This window comes from Rutidosis leptorrhynchoides, chromosome 10 (genome assembly GCF_046630445.1).
Source record: "Rutidosis leptorrhynchoides isolate AG116_Rl617_1_P2 chromosome 10, CSIRO_AGI_Rlap_v1, whole genome shotgun sequence".
NCBI lineage: Eukaryota > Viridiplantae > Streptophyta > Magnoliopsida > Asterales > Asteraceae > Rutidosis > Rutidosis leptorrhynchoides.
Window position 1 is genome coordinate 269,301,052 of NC_092342.1, and position 21,293 is coordinate 269,322,344.

Genomic DNA, 21,293 nt, shown 5'->3' on the forward strand with positions numbered 1-21,293 from the left:
ATATATCAAAGAATGTTACGTATAGTTATCGTTTTGAAAACTTAAGTTAGTAGTTTCAAAATATACTTATAACTCATTGTCATTAGTACATAATGAGATGTTAAACTATCCTTAGATCATGTTAAATATATATAAATACATATATATACACAAACGTATAATTATCGTATGTTATATAGTTCGTGATATCATCGGTCATATTGGACGGTCAAACGTTGTGTAAAACTCTTTTCAAAAACACAAGTCTCAACAATTTGGATTGCTTATCATGTTGGTATAGTTTAATTTATGTAAATATTAATCTCATAAGTATAATTTGGTCTGAAAATTCCGGGTCATTACAAACACCTACTTTTATCGTTCATAAATACGTATAAACATGATTTTGAATTCGTTTAGTTGAAAATGTTTCAAATTTTCACAAAATTTGGCACTTGAAGCAAGTGTATAAATTAAATGTTTAAACCAAAAGAATTTAATCCCTTCCCACACTTAAGATCTTGCAATGCCCTCATTTGCAAGAAATCGGTAAAAATTTAAATTCACGAGGGCTATTAGCGTAGAAAAATGATTAAAATTTTACCAAAGTTTCCAACATATTGTTGTTTGTTTGAATGATAAATGGTGTACATTATTTGTTTATGATATCGGCTAAAAAGTCATGTTTTTACCCCCGATATTGAGTCCCAAAAGCATAAAGTTCAAGGATTTGTCGGCAAAATAATTGCTTTTTCGGTTAAGATTTGTAGGTAAAGTAATTACGAAGATGATGCAAGAAGAATCAAGAAAATTGGAGCTAAAACGAAGATTCTAGAGCGAAAACGGTGAAAGACAAGAAATCAAGTTACGATCCAAGGATTCAGCAAGCCAAACGGCTTGCCAAACGGGTGGCCAAACGGCCTGGCAGTATGGCAAATGGCCTGCCAAATGCCCAGATCAAACGGGCCAAGCAAATGGGCAGGCCTGTCAAACGGGCTGTGCAAACGGCCTGCCAAATGGCCTGCCAGCTGTTTGCAGGCAAAATTCAAGTCTATTTAAAGGGCTTTTTGTCATCCAATTTCAACTCACTTCTCTTCACTCTCTCACTACAATACACTTTCTCTCACTAGAGGTTTCAAGGCCTTCTCACCTCCAAGTGGGAAATTAAGTACCCGGAGGCGAACGCCGAAGATTGTAATAGGAGCGGTCTAGAGGATGTCAGCACTTGTAATGGTCTGGATCTCGTCTGTAAACGGTGAATGCTTTCCTTAATTTAATAATGTAATCTTAAGTTGCTTTCATCCTGCATGACTATCTATCTGTTGCAAATGTTTATTATATGTTGAATACGTCATCTGAAACTTATGCTATTATTATGCGGAAACCTTGACGATTTAGAAGTTTAATTTACAGATCACCCTTTCTGCTTATTCACGTGGCTATAACCCAGTATTAGGACCTGATCAACCCTAGGATACGGATAAGTAGTTATGTGTGCTTAACGTCACAATAGGGATATAGTACCTACATACGGATAATCAATTATCTGTCAAAGAAGAACTGCCCATTTAGGTTGTGATCAGAATAGACAATATAGAGTTCAGTGAACACTGGTCTACTTAGAAGCATGATTCGCGTTAGAAGCAACGTTCTTGAGATGTTGTAAGATGATCCGGGGTTGAATAAGTGATCGCAAAGGAGAGACCTCTAATCCAATTAGTAGTACCTTAGAATATCTAAGATTGCACATCTGTTAACGTTAAGGCATAGCATAGTACTAAGTGGTGGAATATTGCTTTAGTTAAAACAACTAGGATTAAGAAAAGCTGAGACTTTCCTTTATGGGTATACCACTTTGTTCATGTACCGAGGATTCTATCCATAAGGTTGTTTAAACCTTTTAGGTTAACGTTGGGAGTAGGGATATCCGTCTTAGCCAGAATCTTCAAAGCCTAAACTCTTAGTGATAAATCAGTTAGGTTCATAGCTCAGTTGATTGAGGTTTAGTTTTTATCCTAGGAAATCAAACTCTTGTGATATTTCTCCTTTAGAATTCTATTCTCCATGCCTATCTATCTTTATCTTTATAAGTTAAATTACTGCTTTATGTTGTTAATCTTAATCTATCACCTCTTGTCACTAGAGTTAACTGTATAGGCACTTTTGTCCCACATTACTGAGCAAACATACAAAAATACGAACCTGAGTTATATTTACCACTTACTCGTTAAAAAGAAGACAAGTAGGTGAGTTATAGCTAGGAACCCCAGATAAATATAAATAATAAAACCGTTACGCCCTTGTGGTAGCTAATTCTGACGTGTCGCGGCCTAACGACACCGCACAAAATAAAACCGTCCGATTTGGCCATATCATGAGGGTAGTAGTTTTTAGCATCGCTGCCGGGGACTTATTTTCTGTCTGTTAAGGTAATCGTTGATTCTATCAAGATATCTGAAATTCTTGAGTGGTGTCTAAGAAAGACAATTATACACGAACTTGGTTGTTGGATTTTCCGAATAGTCTCCAATTATATTGGAACCAAAAGGATCCTGCCTCTCCGTTGTCAGCCTGGCCACTTGTTTCAAAGATAAATTGACTGGAACCACACATGCTTAACAAATAGGGAGTTTTTCAGTATAGGATTTAAAGTCGCCATTACAGTAAACCCTTTTCAATCTATAAAAACAAAATATTAATTATGGTATTAATTTCTGTAGATTCCAGTTCCAACTTAACCAACTACCAAGAAAGTGGGAATGGTAGTTGCTCTCCCACAACTTCCGAAACCGGAGAAGCTTTTTTTATAACAAAAACAAATCTAAACCCTGATGAGTCTCATCAAGACCTAATTCTTGATCCTTGTAGTCCAAGAAGCCGGATAATTTCATCTGACTTAGAGATTTCATTGCTTTTGGATAAGTTTTACTCAAATGAACTAGGATTCGACCCTCTTCACGATCCAAAAAGGAGACTCAGTCTTAATGAACTCCTTATTATGGAAGATGAAATACGGGAAGAATACCCAACTATTTTCAATTATCCATACTTGTTCGAATTTAATCCCAAAGAGATACGACACCCTGATAAAACAAAGGCTCCGTTTATTGGAAATCTGTTAAATCCTAGTAGAAGGTTAGATGTCTATAGAGAATTCATTAGGCACCTCTATTCCTCAGACTTCCCGTTCTTAACATTTCAAATCAATCTGTTAAAAGAGCTGCGTTCTCAAGTTCGTTCTCTTCACAAACTATTAAAAGAATGTGGGGATGATATTTTTGTCAAGTATCGGGATGCATAAATTGATTTCAAATCCGATTTAGAATCATTCGTCAGTTTTCTCCCTCACTTCACCAATAAGGAATTTTCTCCAATTCATATAAACCGCTACGTCGCCGCAATGATTTCTGAATTAGAATTTTAGGTTGAAAGCAAGAAAAGTAACCCTATTTCAAAATATGGAAACTGAGATTTCTTTTACTTTGATCCAACCTCGTTTCTTATCAAAAGATTAATTGAAGTTTTTCCGAATTCTACCGAGGAAAGAATACATCAGAATTTCTTCACAAAAAGAAAGGAAATATATTCTGAACTCATACAAACCCTCGCTATGTCAAAATTTCCATTTACAACCCCGCAAAGGAAGATCATTCGGGAAATATCTACAAATTTTAAATTTACTATCGGTGATCCTGACTGCGCGGAAGATCTTTTATTTCAAGACACGGTATCAAAACTTCTTTTTGAACTTAATTATCGAGATACTGGACCAAGGGACGGAATTTCAAACGTTTAAAAAGTTAGAACGGCTTTGGTTAAACTTATGGACGATATCGGAGATTTACAAAAGCGCGAGGGTAAAATGCTATGTGATTTTGAAATATTTTCAGTACACTCCTCTGATCTACTCTGGATGGTCAAAGAAGCTTTAAACTTGTCTTTCTTTCCGCGTCATTTCTGGAACTTAGTAGTGGAACCTGTGTAATTTGAGTTATTAATAAAACGAAATATTTTGTCCTTATCTTTTAAATTTTAAATTAAAAAATATATAAAATATAAAATATAAAAAAATAATATAAATAACCGGATTAAAATCCGAAGTAAAATTTTATTTATCTTTCATTAACCTCATTAAATTTTAAAAATAAAAATAAAAAAAATTGCAAGTCGGGTCGGAGAAACAAGCCCGCGAGCCACACGGGCCAATTCTTTCTCCTTTTTCTTTCCCTTCTCATTCTTTTTCTCTTTTCTTTTGTTCTTCTCCTTCCCTCCCTGCACCCTTCGGCCGACTCCCCCACACCACCACACCATCATCAATTTTTGACCATTTTCAACAAATTGAAGCTCAAATCTTATTCTCTCGTGCCTCCTAAACGTATTTCCATCATCAATTTGGTGCAAAAGGTACTCTTTCTTGGTTAAAATTCGAATTCTCTTCAAAAGTCAAATTTTTGACTTTTTAGAAAAACTTTGTTTTAGACCGAATTTTGGATTCCATTGTGCTTAGTTAGATAATGTGATTGTTGTGTGTTAGTTTTTAGGTTCGATTGAAGCATTTTGGATAGTTTTTAGCTCTCGATTCGTAGTTGAGGTTTTAGGGTAGAAATTGGTAAAATTCTTGGAAATTTGATATTTTGCTAGCCTAATTAGGTTTAGTGACTCATTTAGAATGCTTAGAAACTAATTTTGGAACAATATATGCTTGTTTGCCTAATTTAACATTTTGGCTAAAACTACACTTAATTAGGATTATAGTTTTTCTTATAGTTAAAACGTTTTTAAAACTTAGGATCGCCTTTAAACTAATCCAAATAATGATATCATCGATTTGCTCATGAAAATGTAGCTTCATCTTTGATTTTCCTTATTTTGTACGTTTTGAACAAAATGAATATTTTTCGGTAAAACGGCTTAAATCTTTGACTTAAGCATGTTATAGCCCAAGTTTGGTGATTAAAAATATTTAAGGTAATCAAAAGTGGTCATTAGAACCATTGCATGCTTAAAAATCATCACATTTGGTTCAAAAATTGCTTATTACGACTAACTTTCTATAATTATTATTTTTAGCATTATTTATTGTAATCACGGGTACACTTTGAATTTTGCTTAAAAATAAGTTTATAGTTCGTTTAGATATTGTTTGTGGTAATTTTGGCTATATTTGACTATAACAGGAATTTGGAAAATGCCATTTTTAAAGCCCTCATTTCGAATTTTCTTCGAAAAATATATATGCATTTTTCTAAGTCTTAGTCTTTTTAAAACATAACCTATGTTACTTGATTTTTACAGATGGCTAATCGCGTAATGCACGAATATGAGTTGCCCCACTACCTCCTCGGGCAAGACGATCCAATAGAAAATGGGCCATTTATGAGGAATTGGATTAACCGACCAAAAGGGGCTAACAAATATATTAACTGGACGATTATGGAATAGTGTGGATGGGCCAATGAGCTCAGGGAAATCTTGAACTTTCAAGCAAATGGGAGAACACACAGAGCCTGGCAACAACTGTTTGAGATAAATGAAAAAGTGTACAATGAGCCATACGCAGAATTCATGGCAACTTGGAGGTTTGACTCAAACGTTGATCCAGAAGATTACAATGATCAAGAATGCATCCACTTTCGCCACCAAAATCAGACATACCCTAACTCTTGCACGGTTTGTAAGATACTTGGAACTGTACAAACCATCACAGCTCACCAGTTCTTTATTCAAAAGAGGGTATACCACCTTGAATAATATAGACCACCAAGCTTTCTGGAGTGAGTACACATCCGATAATGAGCCATGGAGATCAAGTAAAAAGGCATCAAAGTTCACCAATCCCGTACACCACATCCTTCACCACCTCATAACTAAAACCCTTCACCCAAAAGCGCAACATGGTGGTGCTGTTACCATTAACGATATGCGCCTGATGCACGCCATGATGCAAAATCAGAATATGCAAGTCGCATACCTCCTGGCTCAGGCATTCACTAAGGAAAAGGATTCAGCTAGGATAGTTGTGCCAGTCTTGGGCGCCGTTGTCACTAAACTCCTTCGTCGAATGCGTGTTTTGGGGAGTATCGAAAGGTTTGGGTATAGAATTGGGGCCGAATCAGAAGAAATAGGGTATAAGCTACTAAACACTTGGGAATACATTCGTATTGAGGGTGAACAGTTGATCAATGCAGCTAATCTAGTGATACCTGATTCTGAAGACCGGACAGTACCGGGGGTGAGAGTACAGGGTTTCAGACCTAATACTAGGACGAGAGATGGTAGGAGGCGGCGAGGTTCTCAGGAACCAAGAGATGAGGATGATCCCACCATACAGGGATGGCCCACTGACACCCGCCGACACTCATCAGTTGGAGAATGAGATAGGCCGCACTTTCCGCCGTACCACTATCACATGGGAGACTTGCCTGGGCATGAGAGTTGGTTTGCCCAGCACGCTCTCTTTCAGAACCTGGACCACTTCACACATTAAACAGTCAGACATCTCAATGTTCCGCCATACCCTCACGAGTATCCAGTGATGTATGCCCACAGGGACCCCAGAGGTGCAGGCCCGACCCGTCATAACAGAGGACCCCCATCTCCTCCTCCTCAGCGTCAGTACACACAGCATACAGTCATCCCATCTCCTACTAGGGAACTGAGCACAGGGGCCGCAGGTTTTGTCGACAACCTGTTTGACACCTCCCATTTGCACACTCAAAGAGATACATCCGCCGATGCTCAGGCTTCCGTATAGGATCAGGCTGCAAGACACTATATGACTGAGGGATTCACGCATGGTATAGACAGTATGGGTATGAACCCACATTTGGGAAGCAATTTGCAAGAATGGTAGAATTGGCGTACGGGGCTTATGATTCATACGAGTACATCATTGCTTACAGGACTGATCGCACGGTCAGATGAGATTTAGTTCAGGGTATCTTCTAGGATGAATACGGAGAAATTGGCACAACAATTCGCTACAGATGAGGAGATGACTGATGAAGGGCAATCAGCCCTTCGACCAGCGAGACAGCCCCACACCAGCGTATCGTATTCCTTACCCTACCCTCCACCTCAGCCATGACTGTATTTATTTCTGGAATATTTGAATAATTACTTATGATACTCTATTACTTTATGTTTGTATGCCAGATTTAGGGCATAACTACTTTATGTTTTTAGTATGTATGGTATTTAGAATAACAATTGCATGAATAAAACGTCACAAACAAACGACGATCGAGACCATACGAGAAGGAAGCACGACTTGGAACAAGGACGAATCGAATGAGGATGATACCATCACAAGGATTGAAGACCCCATAGTTGGCACGCCATCCGACTGCACACCTTGCAACCATAGGGGAGTACTACGTCTTCACCATTTTTTCAAATAGAATATACGCAAACTACTATACCGCTTTAAAAACTAAGTGTGGGATTAGCAACCTGATGTGCGTAGAGGTGTATACAAAATAGTTATATATTTACTACGAAATACTATTAAATACGATACAATTTTACACAAGTTATTTATTTATTTATAGAGTGGATATACCTAAACCTTGCTACAACACTTATAGGCAGTGTACCTAATCGTACAGTAGTGTAGTTTTTAGTAAGTTCGGTTCGTCCACAGGGAACTAGCCAAGTTTAACGCTATATTTTTAAAACTATATTTGTATAAATATAAATATATAAGTAGTATTATTATTATAAAAGGGGGTTTTTACAGTTTAATGACCGGTTTGTCGATTTTAAAACTTTAGTCGCAGTTAAAAGCTAATGTAAAAATATTAAATATAAAAACAACTTAATTTAAAGCATAAAGTAAATGACAATAATTAAAGTGCGATAAATTAAAGTGCGATAAATAAAATGACGATACATGAAATTGCGATAAAATATGAAATAAAGGAATTATGCTTATTTAAACTTCCATAATCATGATGTTCGACGTGTTGATTTTAATTTATTACCATGGGTTAATTGTCCTTTGTCCTGGATTATTCAATATGTCCATACGGTTTTGTCCATAATAGTCCATCAGTCATAAACATAAAGTGCGAGAGTCTTCGTCAAATTATCCTTATACCCGAAGTCAAATATTCCAACTAATTGGGGATTCGAATTGTAACAAGGTCTTAATACTTTGTTTAATGAATACACCAGGTTATCGACTGCGTGTAGTCCAAGGTTTTACTACTTTGTTAACAATTACACCAATTACCCTTGAATGTAATCCACCCCTGTTTCAACAACTCTATTGATTATTAATCCATCCCCGTGTCCGGTCAAATGAATAATTATTGGTATTTATAGATATCCCGCCCACCGTACCCAGTCAAGCGTATGTGGTTATATATAAATACGTCAAATTATAAGTCAATATATTAAATTAACGAGGTATCATTTAGTTAATATAAAGCCCATTCATAGCCCATAGTCTAATTTCCACAAGTGTCGTTCTTTTATCCAAACCCCAATTATGGTCCAAAGCCCAATTACCCCGTCTTTAATATTTAGCCCAACATCATGATTACTTCGATTTAAATAAGCATAATAATAAGTTAGCTACGAGACATTAATTTAAAAAGGTTGAACATAACTTACAATGATTAATAATAGCGTAGCGTTACACGGACATAATTTCAACTTACACACTTACAACATTCGCTAACATACCCTTATTATCATTAATCTTAAATTAAAATTAAAATTATAAATATATATATATATATATATATATATATATATATATATATATATATATATATATATATATATATATATATATATATATATATATATATATATATATATATATATATATATTTGTGAGAGAGAGATTGATGAATTGTGTATCATATTCGACTGAAACTGCGCCTTTTATAGCAATGTGGCCAAAATTTTTGCTCCATGCGATCACATGGCATTTTTGGCTTCTGGCCATGCGATCGCATGGCCTGGGAATCCAGCTCTGAATTATTTGTTTGCTAGTTTGCCAACGGTTTTAATATATAATATAATATATATATATATATATATATATATATATATATATATATATATATATATATATATATATATATATATATATATATATATATATATAATTTTAAGAATTAATTATATATTATATTATATTCATGTGCATAGTTGACTTGTAATTTTTAGTCCGTTGCATCGCGCGTTGAGAGTTGACGCTGGTCCTGATTCCGGATTATCGAACGTCCTTTCGTACTATTTAATATCTTGTACTTTGCGTTTCGCGGCTCGTACTCTTATAATTTTTAGATGTTTCTCATCAATAATTTGAACCTCGTGATTTGTACTTTGTACTTTTTAGCTTATTGGTCGTTTGCGTCTTCAAGTCGTCGAATCTGTCTTTTATCTTCACCTTTTAATATTTAAACGAATATCACTTGTAAATAGAACAATTGCAACTAAAAGCTTGTCTTTCTTGAGGGATAATGCTATGAAATATATGTTCGTTTTTAGCATTATCAAATATTCCCACACTTGAGCGTTGCTTGTCCTCAAGCAATATAGTCTTGAAAAAATAATACTAGAATCACTTCTTTATTCTTCACACTTTGTACATCAGTGATTTCTATACAGCGGTATGAACAATTGTAGTAACATTGTGGTTTACAGTCCCACATGACTATGAAAATTTAGATCCTTTAAGAAATTGAATCTTTATAAAAATATTTGATCTTTTGAAATTTCAATCTAGCTTTTACCCTAGATAAGTTTTCCAGAATAACCCTTTATCGGTGTTTGCAAAATGTTTGTGTGGGTTTTGTGGGTTTTAGATTTGAAAATTTTAGCTCAAAACTTATGGTTTTATGTCACCCACTTGCTAACCTTGTATTGGGAAAGCAACACGTCCAGTAAACTTTCGGTAAACTACCGTCCGGTTGTAAAGGAAAGCGTTGAACATGCAACTGTTAAGGCAATGTCCCGTGACATGCTTTTAACTATGGTTTATAACGTATTGGATGCAATTACTATCCTTTGTAGGAGCAATAGTGAAGATCACCCTATAGTTTTTCGGTCTGGCACAAGGTCCTGTCTTCGACCATGCTATGCAACCACCGTTCTTACGGTTGACACCCGATTTGGTTCAGGTGACCTAATGAATTCCAGGTGAATTCCTTGGATTTTACGTTCAATGGTAATGAATGCATTAAAAATGGGTTTTCAGAAAACAAATCGGTTTGTAATTTGATCAAAATATTTTCTCGTTCAAGCTCGAGTTTAGATATCATCGAATTCCATGAGTTTGTAATTCTCAATCTTTAAAAGTCAATCTTAAGGATTGAGTAATATCAGTCTTAAAAGTTGATTTGTGATCTTTAAGGAGATTATCCTTTCTGGGGATCTGATTCATTAGTCTTATACGCTAATTTGCATGGTGCCCCCCATTGTACGAGACAGATCCTCTCATGGTTAGGATAAGTCTGACCACTTGGCGACCCTGTTTGATGCTGAGGTCCGTGGATTTCCAGCTGATTTTCGAGAAAACTTTTCAAGGTTTTTCGTAGACTCTACAACTGGTCTGGATGACAACTTCCTGACCTAAATCAAGAAGCGCGTGTCTTTTTCTCTCGGAAGACTTTACTTTCTTTTAATGATGGAATTGATTCATCGTGTAGATCCATCTTTCTTTCAAATATATTATAAGAAATTGGGTAAAACTGATAAAATTGTCCAAAAAAAAGTATCTTCAATTATTTGTACAAAAATATGTAATATATGTTCTAAATAATTTGGTAAATTTTTCCCACACTTGGCTTTTATTTTCCTTTATTCCATTTTAAATGAATTCTAACATTTTAGGTTGTTTCTCAATTTATGTCCTTTCTGAGGTAACAATAATTTCTGTGTTAACACCTAGTTTTATCGTTCATAAATATGTATAAACATGATTTTGAATTCATTTATTTGAAAATTTTGAAAAATTTTAATAGAATTGGTAGTCAGTATATAAGACTAGGGTTGTTCTTTATTATCAGAGAGCACTAGATTCTAATACAACTACTGTGTTACTAGTATTTTTAATGGTAACCAAGTGTATAAGTCAAAAATTTTAAAAATCCGAAAGAATTTAACCCCTTCCCACACTTAAGATCTTGCAATGCCCTCATTTGTAAGAAATCAGTAACAATTTAAATTATTGAGGTTGATTAGCGTAGAAAAATGATTAAATTTTACCAAAGTTTCCAAACATATTGGCGTTTGTTTGTTGAATGATAAATGGTGCACTTCATTTGTTCATTCCGTCTGTTGTTACATCACATTTGTTTTTCGTTTTGTCGTCAAAATTAGTAGCTTTTTCTGAACTTAATACCAGTCTTTGAAAGTTCGCTGTTTTACCCTGTTGTGTACAATTGACAATATACATACATACAAATAATAACATGCATGGTAATTTGAAATGGGACTTAACATCCCACTTTCAAATCAAATATGAAATATTAGTACAACATAATAAAAAAAATTTAAAACTTACATTAAAGTATCACAATATTATATATTTTAAACATAAGTAAATAAAAATAATAAAAGATAAAAATCACCAACGGGAACTATATCAATCTGGATGGGGGTTCTAGTTCATGTCATCGGGTGGGTTCCACGGTTGGTTATAGGTATACTGATAGGCCTGGTTAGGGTCGTAGAGAGTAAATGGTGGTCGCATATCGGGCTGGTGTGGAGGATAGTAAGCAGGTCGGGTTGGTACGTAGTTATTTGGTACCTGAGGTGATAGCTGGCTCATGATCTGATGCTGATGATAGTGCCATCTATCATGCTATCGTTTCCTAGAATGCTCGTACACATTCTCGGCGTGCCACTACTCGAACTGACTAAATCTAGCCTCGTTTGTCATTTCTACCTCATCTATATGCTGATAAACGTCAGTCATTGCCTCCCTAATGACATCCCTAATGTCATATGGTTCCTCCATTTCCTCATCTGAACCTCTCTCTACCTGTGGATGACGACCATCATATGGTACTGCCTGATTGCGTCTGCTCTTTAATACCTTTGCACCCTGATAGACCGTCAATCCTAAAGTGTCAACATGTTCCCTACACACCATCAGTGGACCCCATTGATCCCTATTATACCCCCGTCCTGTCTTCCTGTCACCATCTTGGACAGATAAAAACCAACACAGTAGGGGATATTAACAAAGCTTCTAGGGTTTCGAATACACTTAAGGTAAAATAAATCGTGTAAGGTCATCTTCTTCTTATTTTTACCTCTTTGTGTAATCAAATTAGCTAAAAATCTATGTATAATACGTAGCTCTGCTTTGTTAATATCTAAATAGGAGTGTCTTCCTCCCAGCGTAAAAACATTATAATTTGACATACGCCTCCAGACGGCGTCCGCGTCGAAATTCCTATCTACCCGCTCCCCATGATAAATCAAATTTGTACAATCGGGTAGTAGTAATTCACCAGGAGTGTAAATCTGTAAAGCCCTGGCCATGTCCAGCATGGACATCCTGTACATCCTACAGCCAAGTATAAATCTAAGAAAACTTCTATCATCTAACCTAACTACATCCGCATTAAGTGATATAGTACTCATAAGCTCAACACACCATTCCTTATATACAGGCCTACGAATGGTGAATAAACGTTCCCAATCGGGAAAAGAAGAGCTGTCATACCTTTGGATCAGATGCTGTCTAACTGAGTTAACTAATTGGACCCTTTCCAAAGGCTCCCAATCGATTACCCTCGGTACTTCTACATTTTTCGAAACCAGTTTAAATTTGTTACTTTGGTACGTCGGGTAATCTCTCCAACTTCGATCAAATCTCAAATTGGGATGCAACTGTTCTTCATGAATCGTTGGGTGTTCTATTATTGGATGAATTGGAAATTGTACGTAGGCATTAACATATTCTTGTTGCAGATCATAATATGGTACGTGTTGATCAGGTTGTTGTTGTTGTTCCTGTTGTTGTTCCTGTTCATATTGCATTTCTGGTTCAGGTTCCGGAGCAGGTTGCCTAGATGATGATGATGCACCATCAGTATCGGTATATCTCAACAAAACACATTAAACACAAAATTTGTGCATCCAAATATGCATTATTGTTAGCAAAATAACAACTTGAAACAATTACAATAACATGTTCAATCAAAATTAAACTTCTACACATTTTTACAATTTTAACAATTCTACACTTTTTCAAATAAGCATATATGAAAATGTTTACAAATTCCATAAGCATTCAACTCAAATAACATGTTAAAATAATCATTACTAGCAATTAAACAAGTTTCAAATGACATTTACATCAAATTAATCAAGTTCATGAATTTTAGACTTGAAAAGTCTACTTTAATTCTCAAAAATCATGTTTAGGATCAAAGTTTGGATCATTTAGCTACCTAAACATGTTACACTACTTAATTTAGCAATAATTCATGACAAAAATCATGCATAACCTGTTTATATCAAAAAGCCCCAAATTGCTCAAGAACACAAACCCTAGATTTCTAAAAATTTTGAAGTTTTTGGCTTCAAATCATGTTAAATAGCATCAATCTAGGTTATACATGCATAATATACTAACAATTTAACTCTAATTACACTAGAAATTAACAAAATTAAATTAGGTAAAAATTAGCTCAAGAACACTAAAACTGAAAATTTAAAGAGTTTAGGGGTGAAATCTTTACCTTTCTTGAAAAACTTCTTAACAAATTCATGATTAGAGCGGATTATGGCAAGAAATATGGTTGAATTTGGTGAAAAATTGATGATTTTTGGGGTGTTTTTAGAGTATGTTCGTGTGTTGTGTGTGTGGTATTGTGAAGAGCATAACACTCGACTGACTTTATGACCTGCCCAGTTTTTTTGGCCTCATGCGATCGCATGAGTTTAAGAGGAAACCCCATGCGATCGCATGGGGTCTGTTTTTTTTTTAAACCTTATACTTATAAAACAAAAAATTAAGTAAATTTAAAATTTTTGTTTTCCTTGTTATTTAGGACGAGGTCGTTTCGGATCGTTGTCATAGTCCGTTCCTCGACAAAATTTTAAAATTTGTCACTTTTTAAGCGTTGTTTTAAAAGTAAAGATTTTTGGGTTTTTTAATGTTTTTGGCATACTTTAATTCAACAAGATTAAAAATAATGATAATAAAATTTCTCGTCCCTCCCTTAGGTAAAGCAATTTTGGTTCAACGACCTAGTTTTCAACTCACGACGAATTTTAGAAATCATATTTTTAAATTAATGAAATAAAGTAAATTTTTGTTTTTAAATTCACACCAAAATTAAATTTAAAATGCATAAAATTAAAATTTATATAAATATCATTAATATTTAGAAAATATTAATTTAAAAGCTTAAATATTTTGATTTTAAAAAGATTTACAATAATAATTTAATATTTATATATTAATTTTAAAAACAAGGTAAAAATAAAATTAAAAATCTTTTTGGTCTTTTATCCCACTTTAATCAATCAAATATTATCAAAAGTATAAGCCCCTCTTTTCGGTAAAGTAATTTCGGTTCCATAACCTAGTTTTACTCATGACGAATTTTTGAAATATTTTGGGTTGATTAATTAAAGATATTTATAACTTAAGAATAAACGGTAAATTTCGCAGTGATGTAATAAATTTTTGTATGATATCAATAATTTCGGTTACGTATACCTAATTTTATTAAATACCAATTTAATACTTTATAGCGAACGATTCAACGTTTATTATCAAAAGGTTAAAAGCAATAAATAAAAATAAATAAAAACTGTACATACTTACATGTGAGATAGAATTCTCAGAGACCTGCTTTAGCCGACTCATAGGAGAGTCGTGTGATTTGGTTTTCCATAGCTACATAAGCATAACCTCGATTCTTCAATATCTTTTCTTCTAAACATATAAACGGTCCTTCTCTGTATAGAGTAACAAATTCGGTATTTAAATATGTTTGATTATTTGAACATTTACCTTCGTGTGACCATTTTCCGCATTTATGACATCTTTCAAGGTGGCGTACTCTTCTTTTTATTGCGGACTTTGATTTGCCTTTACCAAAATGTATCTTATGATGATCTTTCTTGAGTTCTTTTCTTACTCCGTCCATTTTGCCTCTTATGAATGATACCAATTCACTCGAAAGGGTGTCATTATTACGTTTAGTAATCATAGCATGTAGCATTAGACCATGGTTTAGTTCAAAGGAATTCTTCATCTCGTAAAACCTAAAAAAAATAAAAATTCAGAATGGAGAGAGAAGACTAGTTCTTTAGGGTCTGCTAGGGAAAGACCATTCGGATTCCATTCTCGAGAACTACACGAAAACAGAATATCTAACTCTAACAGAAATACATATTACCCTAAAAAGATTCGAATCTCCCCACACTTAGTTAGCTGTGGTGTCGAAATTGTGATTAACTTCGTTGTCAACTTCCATCGGACCATGTATGTAATGTTTAACTCTGTGACCATTAACTTTAAATTCAATCCCATTTGAATTTATCAACTCTATTGTTCCATATGGGAAAACTCTTTTGACTATGAATGGTCCAGACCATCTTGATTTCAATTTTCCAAGAAATAGCTTGAATCGTGAATTGAAAAGAAGAACTCTGTCTCCTTCTTTAAATTCTTTTGAACTTCTGATTCTTTTATCATGCCATTTCTTCGTTCTTTCTTTATAGATTAACGAATTTTCGTATGCTTCATGTCTTAATTCTTCTAATTCGTTTAGTTGACTTAACCGTAGACGTCCGGCTTCATGTAAATCAAGATTACATGTCTTCAAAGCCAAAAAATGCTTTATGTTCAATTTCTACTGGAAGATGACATGCTTTTCCGTAAACGAGTTTAAAAGGTGTGGTTCCAATTGGAGTTTTGTAGGCTGGTCTAAAAGCCCAGAGTGCATCCTTTAATTTTATGGACCATTCCTTAGGATTTGATAGTACGGTTTTCTCTAGAATACGTTTTAAAACTCGGTTGGTATTTTCAACTTGTCCACTTGTTTGTGGATGATAAGCGGTTGAGATTTTATGAGTTACTCCATATCTTTTGAGAACTTTCTCAAGTTGATTATTACAAAAATGAGTACCCCGATCACTTATTAAAGCTTTCGGTGTTCCGAACCTTGCAAAAAGATGTTTTAAGAAGTTGACTACAACTCGTGCATCATTAGTTGGGAGAGCTTGTGCTTCCGCCCATTTAGATACATAATCAATAGCAACGAGAATGTAGAGATTATTATGAGATTTTGGAAATGGACCCATAAAGTCAATACCCCAAACGTCAAATACTTCACATACTTGAATGACATTTTGTGGCATTTCATCACGTTGACTTATTTTTCTGGCCCTTTGACATGCATCACATGATTTGCAAAGAAAGTGTGCGTCTTTGTAAATTGTAGGCAAATAGAACCCAGCATCGTAAACTTTTCTTGCTGTGAGTTGAGGCCCATAATGCCCTCCTGTTGGTCCTGTGTGACGATGGTTTAAGATTTGACTGGCTTCATCCCCGAATACACATCGGCGTTTTATTCTATCGGGACAACTTTTAAACAAATGTGAATCTTCCTAGAAATAGTGTTTTATATCACTAAAGAATTTCTTTCGTTTTTGGTACGACAACTCTTTTTCAAGGAATCCACATACTGAGTAGTTTGCATAGTCTGCAAACCATGAAATTTCACTATAATCTATCTTCAATAGATATTCATCAGGAAAGTTATCTTGTATGGCCGATTCATTTAGAACTTCTAATTCAGGATTTTCAAGACGAGAAAGATGATCAGTTGCTAGATTTTCTGCTCCCTTTTTGTCTCGGATTTCAATATCAAACTCTTGTAAGAGTAAGATCCAACGGATTAATCGTGATTTGGCATCTTGTTTTGAAAATAGGTATCTAAGAGCAGAATGGTCGGTATAGACCACCGTTTTTGCTAGAACGAGATATGAACGAAATTTGTCAAAAGCAAAGACAATAGCAAAAAGTTCTTTTTCAGTAGTTGTATAATTTGTCTGTGCTCCTTGTAACGTCTTACTAGCGTAATAAATAGGTTGAAATCATTTTTCAATCCTTTGTCCTAAAATGACCCATTGCAAAATCACTTGCATCGCACATGAGTTCAAATGGTAGATTCCAATTTGGCGTTATCATGATAGGCGCATTAGTGAGTTTTTCTTTAAAAATATTAAAAGATTTGATGCATTCATCTGAAAAGATGAATGGAGCATCCTTTTCTAGAAGTTTATTCATAGGAGTGGCAATTTTAGAAAAATCTTTTATGAACGTCGGTAAAAACCGGCATGCCCTAGAAAGCTCCTAACTCCTCTAACATTGGTGGGATGTGAAAGTTTAGCAATTACATCTACTTTAGCTCTATTCACTACAATTCCTTCCTTTGAAATTTTATGACCAAGAACGATGCCTTCTCTAACCATGAAATGGCATTTCTCCCAATTAAGTATTAGATTTGATTGTTCGCATCTAATAAGCATTCATTCAAGATTAACTAGACATGATTCAAATGTATCACCGAAGACTGAAAAGTCATCCATGAATACTTCCATGCATTCTTCTATCATGTCGTGAAAATCGCCATCATGCACCTTTGATAGGTTGTAGGGGCGTTGCAAAGTCCAAATGGCATGCGTTTGTAAGCAAAAGTACCATAAGGGCACGTGAACGTTGTTTTCTCTTGGTCCTCGGATGCGATTGGAATTTGAAAGTATCCGGAAAAACCTTCAAGAAAACAATAGTAACTATTTCTGGCTAATCTTTCCAACATTTGAACAATGAAAGGTAAGGGAAAGTGATCTTTTCTGGTGGCGTCATTTAATTTTCTATAATCAATACAAACACGCCATCCTGTTACAGTCCTAGTAGGAATAAGCTCATTTTTTTTATTTGTGTTGACAGTCATGCCACCCTTCTTAGGAACACATTGAACTGGGCTTACCCATGGACTATCAGAGATTGGATAAATTAAACCTGCATCTAGCAGTTTAATAATTTCTTTCTTAACAACATCTTGCATATTCGGATTTAGTCTTCGTTGGCGTTGCACATACGTTTTATGACCTTCTTCCATAAGGATTTTATGTGTGCAATACGAAGGACTTATGCCTTTAATATCATGAATCTTCCATGCAATAGCTGGTTTATGAGCTTTTAGCACAGAAATTAGTTGAGATTTTTCATTTTGAGTAAGATAAGATGATATTATTACAGGTAATTCAGATTCACCATGTAAATAAGCATATTCCAAATGGTTTGGAAGTGGCTTTAACTCTAATGTCGGTGGTTCTTCTATCGATGATTTGTATCGATATCTGTCTTCTTCTTTTAACATTTGAATTTCTTCTGTTGTTGGTTCATATCCATTTGCCATGAGTGTAGCTAACATTTCAGCTTCATTAATTGGTTCAATTCCTTCTCCTAAAGAACATTCTCCTGTTCCTTGTAATTATGGAAATTCTTCTAACAATTCTGCATGTGAATCTATAGTTTGAATATAATTACACTACAAGAAAAGTGATTTTATAGGACCTTTTCCCTAGGACCCTCGTAAATTAGGGTCCTAACGAGCCATTTATTGGGACGGTTAAATATTTGAGGTCCTAGTATGAGATACGCTTATAATGAGGTGTCCTAATAAGCTATAAGATGTCCTAAAAACCTATACGCTTATAAAGTTATGTCCTAAAAAGCTTAACACTTTTTCAATGGTGTCCTAATGAACTATACAGTTTTACATTGGTGTCCTAAAAAGCTATATAATGTGACACATGAGTTTTTATGGTCATATTATCCTAGGTTTTAATATGAAACTTAGAAATTAAGCCCTATTATGAGATACGCTTACACAATTGTGTCCTAAAGTCCTATCTGATGTGACACATGATTTATAGAGTTCCTATTATACTATGTTTTTATAGGACATTTGAAAAATGGGTTGCACTAAGAGATACGTTTGCAAAGTGGTGTCCTAAAAAACTAATTGATATGACATATAAATTTTAGGGTACTGTTATCATATGTCTTCAAAGGACAATTGATATGAAAGTCATATGAAACAAATTAAAAAGACATTTATTTGTAAAACCCCTCACATTTTTTATTGTATACCACTTCCAATATTTTTTTTTCTTTCCAGTTTTTGAGATTTGGCGGCCTAAATGCCTCCTTTTTCCAAAAAAGAAAAAAAAAATTTGAATCTCTCGTTACATTTTCCCTCTTGTAAAATCCCTAACTTAAATTTCCCAAAATTAAATCTTAAACATAAACACATAACCTAACTTTCTCTGATAATCGCCTATTTAGGGTTTCTTCTCAAACATCTGCCATCATTTAATTGATTCATATTTTGTATGTATTTAGTCATCGATTCGTGTTTATCTCTCTATCTACTTATTTTATGTGAAATGTAATTTGAGATTACTGTTACGATTTGTGTGCATAAAGAGAGGGGGTGGTTAGAAGGTTGATCGATGATAAGAATGGGATGGCGTAAAGAAGCATCATACAGTTGACGGCGATTGAGTCGGCATCGGAGCAGGTGCAGCGGCGGAGCAGTGGCCACCGACGGCAGCAATATTCGAGGGTTTGTAAAAAAAGAGCTCAATTTTTTTACCTACTCCTCCACAACAATCACTTGCTCGTCAAAAGTTCACTGATGAATCTGAAGCCGTCATTAATGAACAGATTAAGTTTCTACTGATATATTTATCTTCATTTTGTTTTGATCATGAAAGGTGATCGCATCTTCAACTATTCAAGATTTAAAAACTTAACCTCATAGTATGTTCTTCTTTAAGTGTTTAACTTTTTTTGCATTGTAATTGATGTTTTGCAGCTAATTTAATATACTTTTGGAGAAGTAAGCCATATCACTCATTCATGTTATTGTGACATAGTAAAAATAACAATCACCCTAATTAGCCAAGGCATTTAGCAATATAGTGTTCTGTCAAAGGCAAATTCATATACTAAATATTACTTTTGTTTATGAAATATATACATGTGTTATATGTATAATATGTAGGGCTTTTGTTTAGTAGGGGTAAACTCATAAAGAGCAACAGTTATAAAATGAGGGCCCAAGAGATCATTTTATGTTGGATAATGTTAAGGTCAGATGCGCGTTGTTGTGGCTTTGTGCTCGGCTTTTGTATATGAATAGACGGAGATAGAACCTGGAATATATTTAAGGTGACAAAGTGTTGGGGTTGTTTTGTTACAGATAATATAGTAGGTGCAGCATAGGTAACTTTCAGGTGTGGATGTTACTTCTTGAACCCATGCCAGAACAACTTACACATTCGCATAGCATAGTGAATTATATTTAGCCTCTTTTATTTATGAAATATAAATTTCCTAATTATTTTGTAACGCTGTTTTATTTTGTTACCAGGATGGCGCAAATAATACTACTATGTGACCTAAGACCAATTACACAGGCAAAACTATCGAAGCAAAGTATATTGTAAGTGGATTATTAGGAGTCCACCGGACTGTAGGTTTATTTATCGGAGGTTTATTTGTAGTTTTCCTCCCTCGATTGAACTGTAGGTTTGTTATTTTTCGTTTCATCGCGTGCATCGAATATTTGTGTTTGTAATTGCTGTTCGTGAACAAATATGGTTTTCATATCTTTTTATGCGCTTATATAAGTATAATAATTTTATTGGTACAAGTTTCTGAATCGTTGTTGGGTGCTTATTTGTTGTCGTAATGTGGTTGTACAGATATTGTTGGATGCTTATTTTTTGGTGTTAAGATATTAATGTTTCAACAACTGGTAATCCCTTCTTCTTTTAACAATGGTCTTTCTAAAATTAGTTTGTTTTTCTTTTTGTTAATGTTAAGATTTTCTTAGATTTGTACAGATGTTCAAGTTGTTCGCCTTCATAGTGTGCTTCGTAGTAATCATCCTTTCTTCTTTTAAACTGTTAAAAGATCATAAACATCAGTTATATTTTTGGAATACTATCTCAAATTATAGTTTTCCAAAGCTCTTGTATAAAAAAAGGTGAATCTTTAACTATCCCCGGCACAACCATCGTCGCTTCCTCCGATTACTTAAAATCTTGGTCTGTTTTTCCATCCCGTTAGAGATTGAAAACCCTTGCTTTTACTTTTTGTTCTTGTTAAGGTTTATAATTCTTTTGATAATTGATGGTGGTAAGTGGCAAATTTTTATTTGATGTTTACCCTATCCTAATTTATTTTTGTTTGGGTAGACAAATTGAGTAGTTAAATTTGATCCATCCATAAATGTCAAAAGAACAAG